This window comes from Conger conger, chromosome 1 (assembly GCF_963514075.1).
Source record: "Conger conger chromosome 1, fConCon1.1, whole genome shotgun sequence".
NCBI lineage: Eukaryota > Metazoa > Chordata > Actinopteri > Anguilliformes > Congridae > Conger > Conger conger.
This window is the reverse complement of record NC_083760.1, coordinates 3308766-3314765: the sequence shown is the minus strand read 5'-3', so window position 1 is coordinate 3314765 and position 6000 is coordinate 3308766.

Genomic DNA, 6000 nt, shown 5'->3' with positions numbered 1-6000 from the left:
ATTGTTACAAGACCATTGTAAATCCCTTCCTATCATTGAAAAAGGCTCACTGACATGTTGACTCACCCACGCCTGTGTTTATAGTCTTTAATTTCAATGTCCTTGATAAAAAGCAGGATCAGATACTCACCTGTGAGCCTCTCGTGTTTGTACAGTATTCACCACATGCAGATATTTCCTGTGTTTCTATAGGAGTTCTGGGAAGAGAAAAGCAAAAAGAAGAACAGGAGGGAGGAGCTCAGCCCAGTGGGGCAGGAGGGGGAGGAGATGAGATCCCAACAGCAGATCCAGCCCTGGAGCTCAACAGTGATGGAGCCCACAGAGCACCTGATGGGAGTGTTGGGGTTCCACAGGAGTGTCAGACAGGTGAGTACAGAGACACAGCAGGAAACATTCTCAATGAGACACACCCACAGGTAACATTCTCAATGAGACACGCCCACAGGTAACATTCTCAATTACACACGCCCACAGGTAACATTCTCAATGAGACACACCCACAGGTAACATTCTCAATGAGACACGCCCACAGGTAACATTCTCAATTACACACGCCCACAGGTAACATTCTCAATGAGACACGCCCACAGGTAACATTCTCAATTACACACGCCCAGCTGCCCCTAGTGGTCCTCTTGTGTGCAGGTGCACTTCAGCAGATTTGATTTATTTATCAATAGAATCATTATATCAGGGTGAACATTCTTAAAGGTACAATTGGTAAGATTTGTGTTTAAACATTGTTACAAGACCATTGTAAATCCCTTCCTATCATTGAAAAAGGCTCACTGACATGTTGACTCACCCTCTGCCTGTGTTTATAGTCTTTAATTTCAATGTCCTTGATAAAAAGCAGGATCAGATACTCACCTGTGAGCCTCTCGTGTTTGTACAGTATTCACCACATGCAGATATTTCCTGTGTTTCTATAGCAGTTCTGGGAAGAGAAAAGCAAAAAGAAGAACAGGAGGGAGGAGCTCAGCCCAGTGGGGCAGGAGGGGGAGGAGATGAGATCCCAACAGCAGATCCAGCCCTGGAGCTCAACAGTGATGGAGCCCACAGAGCACCTGATGGGAGTGTTGGGGTTCCACAGGAGTGTCAGACAGGTGAGTACAGAGACACAGCAGGTAACATTCTCAATGAGACACACCCACAGGTAACATTCTCAATGAGACACGCCCACAGGTAACATTCTCAATGAGAGACACGCCGACAGGTAACATTCCCAATGAGACACGCCCACAGGTAACATTCGCAATGAGAGACACGCCCACAGGTAACATTCTCAATGAGACACACCCACAGGTAACATTCTCAATGAGAGACACGCCCACAGGTAACATTCTCAATGAGACACGCCCACAGGTAACATTCTCAATTACACACGCCCACAGGTAACATTCTCAATGAGACACGCCCACAGGTAACATTCGCAATGAGCGACACGCCCACAGGTAACATTCGCAATGAGAGACACGCCCACAGGTAACATTCTCAATGAGACACGCCCACAGGTAACATTCTCAATTACTCACGCCCAGGTGCCCCTAGTGATCCTCTTGTGTGCAGGTGCACTTCAGCAGATTTGATTTATTTATCAATAGAATCATTATATCAGGGTGAACATTCTTAAAGGTACAATTGGTAAGATTTGTGTTTAAACATTGTTACAAGACCATTGTAAATCCCTTCTTATCATTGAAAAAGGCTCACTGACATGTTGACTCACCCACGCCTGTGTTTATAGTCTTTAATTTCAATGTCCTTGATAAAAAGCAGGATCAGATACTCACCTGTGAGCCTCTCGTGTTTGTACAGTATTCACCACATGCAGATATTTCCTGTGTTTCTATAGCAGTTCTGGGAAGAGAAAAGCAAAAAGAAGAACAGGAGGGAGGAGCTCAGCCCAGTGGGGCAGGAGGGGGAGGAGATGAGATCCCAACAGCAGATCCAGCCCTGGAGCTCAACAGTGATGGAGCCCACAGAGCACCTGATGGGAGTGTTGGGGTTCCACAGGAGTGTCAGACAGGTGAGTACAGAGACACAGCAGGTAACATTCTCAATGAGACACACCCACAGGTAACATTCTCAATGAGACACGCCCACAGGTAACATTCTCAATTACACACGCCCACAGGTAACATTCTCAATGAGACACACCCACAGGTAACATTCTCAATGAGACACGCCCACAGGTAACATTCTCAATTACACACGCCCACAGGTAACATTCTCAATGAGACACGCTCACAGGTAACATTCGCAATGAGAGACACGCCCACAGGTAACATTCGCAATGAGAGACACGCCCACAGGTAACATTCTCAATGAGACACGCCCACAGGTAACATTCTCAATTACACACGCCCAGCTGCCCCTAGTGGTCCTCTTGTGTGCAGGTGCACTTCAGCAGATTTGATTTATTTATCAATAGAATCATTATATCAGGGTGAACATTCTTAAAGGTACAATTGGTAAGATTTGTGTTTAAACATTGTTACAAGACCATTGTAAATCCCTTCCTATCATTGAAAAAGGCTCACTGACATGTTGACTCACCCACGCCTGTGTTTATAGTCTTTCATTTCGATGTCCTTGATAAAAAGCAGGATCAGATACTCACCTGTGAGCCTCTCGTGTTTGTACAGTATTCACCACATGCAGATATTTCCTGTGTTTCTATAGCAGTTCTGGGAAGAGAAAAGCAAAAAGAAGAACAGGAGGGAGGAGCTCAGCCCAGTGGGGCAGGAGGGGGAGGAGATGAGATCCCAACAGCAGATCCAGCCCTGGAGCTCAACAGTGATGGAGCCCACAGAGCACCTGATGGGAGTGTTGGGGTTCCACAGGAGTGTCAGACAGGTGAGTACAGAGACACAGCAGGTAACATTCTCAATGAGACACACCCACAGGTAACATTCTCAATGAGACACGCCCACAGGTAACATTCTCAATGAGAGACACGCCAACAGGTAACATTCTCAATGAGACACGCCCACAGGTAACATTCTCAATGAGACACGCCCACAGGAAACATTCTCAATGAGACACACCCACAGGTAACATTCTCAATGAGAGACACGCCCACAGGTAACATTCTCAATGAGACACGCCCACAGGTAACATTCTCAATTACACACGCCCACAGGTAACATTCTCAATGAGACACGCCCACAGGTAACATTCGCAATGAGAGACACGCCCACAGGTAACATTCGCAATGAGAGACACGCCCACAGGTAACATTCTCAATGAGACACGCCCACAGGTAACATTCTCAATTACACACGCCCAGCTGCCCCTAGTGGTCCTCTTGTGTGCAGGTGCACTTCAGCAGATTTGATTTATTTATCAATAGAATCATTATATCAGGGTGAACATTCTTAAAGGTACAATTGGTAAGATTTTTGTTTAAACATTGTTACAAGACCATTGTAAATCCCTTCTTATCATTGAAAAAGGCTCACTGACATGTTGACTCACCCACGCCTGTGTTTATAGTCTTTAATTTCAATGTCCTTGATAAAAAGCAGGATCAGATACTCACCTGTGAGCCTCTCGTGTTTGTACAGTATTCACCACATGCAGATATTTCCTGTGTTTCTATAGCAGTTCTGGGAAGAGAAAAGCAAAAAGAAGAACAGGAGGGAGGAGCTCAGCCCAGTGGGGCAGGAGGGGGAGGAGATGAGATCCCAACAGCAGATCCAGCCCTGGAGCTCAAAAGTGATGGAGCCCACAGAGCACCTGATGGGAGTGTTGGGGTTCCACAGGAGTGTCAGACAGGTGAGTACAGAGACACAGCAGGTAACATTCTCAATGAGACACACCCACAGGTAACATTCTCAATGAGACACGCCCACAGGTAACATTCTCAATGAGAGACACGCCGACAGTTAACATTCCCAATGAGACACGCCCACAGGTAACATTCTCAATTACACACGCCCACAGGTAACATTCTCAATGAGACACGCCCACAGGTAACATTCTCAATGAGAGACACGCCCACAGGTAACATTCTCAATGAGACACGCCCACAGGAAACATTCTCAATGAGACACACCCACAGGTAACATTCTCAATGAGACACGCCCACAGGTAACATTCTCAATGAGAGACACGCCGACAGGTAACATTCCCAATGAGACACACCCACAGGTAACATTCGCAATGAGAGACACGCCCACAGGTAACATTCTCAATGAGAGACACGCCCACAGGTAACATTCTCAATGAGACACGCCCACAGGTAACATTCTCAATTACACACGCCCACAGGTAACATTCTCAATGAGACACGCCCACAGGTAACATTCGCAATGAGAGACACGCCCACAGGTAACATTCTCAATTACACACGCCCAGCTGCCCCTAGTGGTCCTCTTGTGTGCAGGTGCACTTCAGCAGATTTGATTTATTCATCAATAGAATCATTATATCAGGGTGAACATTCTTAAAGGTACAATTGGTAAGATTTGTGTTTAAACATTGTTACAAGACCATTGTAAATCCCTTCTTATCATTGAAAAAGGCTCACTGACATGTTGACTCACCCACGCCTGTGTTTATAGTCTTTAATTTCAATGTCCTTGATAAAAAGCAGGATCAGATACTCACCTGTGAGCCTCTCGTGTTTGTACAGTATTCACCACATGCAGATATTTCCTGTGTTTCTATAGCAGTTCTGGGAAGAGAAAAGCAAAAAGAAGAACAGGAGGGAGGAGCTCAGCCCAGTGGGGCAGGAGGGGGAGGAGATGAGATCCCAACAGCAGATCCAGCCCTGGAGCTCAACAGTGATGGAGCCCACAGAGCACCTGATGGGAGTGTTGGGGTTCCACAGGAGTGTCAGACAGGTGAGTACAGAGACACAGCAGGTAACATTCTCAATGAGACACACCCACAGGTAACATTCTCAATGAGACACGCCCACAGGTAAAATTCTCAATGAGAGACACGCCGACAGGTAACATTCCCAATGAGACACGCCCACAGGTAACATTCGCAATGAGAGACACGCCCACAGGTAACATTCTCAATGAGACACGCCCACAGGAAACATTCTCAATGAGACACACCCACAGGTAACATTCTCAATGAGAGACACGCCCACAGGTAACATTCTCAATGAGACACGCCCACAGGTAACATTCTCAATTACACACGCCCACAGGTAACATTCTCAATGAGACACGCCCACAGGTAACATTCGCAATGAGAGACACGCCCACAGGTAACATTCGCAATGAGAGACACGCCCACAGGTAACATTCTCAATGAGACACGCCCACAGGTAACATTCTCAATTACACACGCCCAGCTGCCCCTAGTGGTCCTCTTGTGTGCAGGTGCACTTCAGCAGATTTGATTTATTTATCAATAGAATCATTATATCAGGGTGAACATTCTTAAAGGTACAATTGGTAAGATTTGTGTTAAAACATTGTTACAAGACCATTGTAAATCCCTTCCTATCATTGAAAAAGGCTCACTGACATGTTGACTCACCCACACCTGTGTTTATAGTCTTTAATTTCAATGTCCTTGATAAAAAGCAGGATCAGATACTCACCTGTGAGCCTCTCGTGTTTGTACAGTATTCACCACATGCAGATATTTCCTGTGTTTCTATAGGAGTTCTGGGAAGAGAAAAGCAAAAAGAAGAACAGGAGGGAGGAGCTCAGCCCAGTGGGGCAGGAGGGGGAGGAGATGAGATCCCAACAGCAGATCCAGCCCTGGAGCTCAACAGTGATGGAGCCCACAGAGCACCTGATGGGAGTGTTGGGGTTCCACAGGAGTGTCAGACAGGTGAGTACAGAGACACAGCAGGAAACATTCTCAATGAGACACACCCACAGGTAACATTCTCAATGAGACACGCCCACAGGTAACATTCTCAATTACACACGCCCACAGGTAACATTCTCAATTACACACGCCCACAGGAAACATTCTCAATGAGACACGCCCACAGGTAACATTCGCAATGAGAGACACGCCCACAGG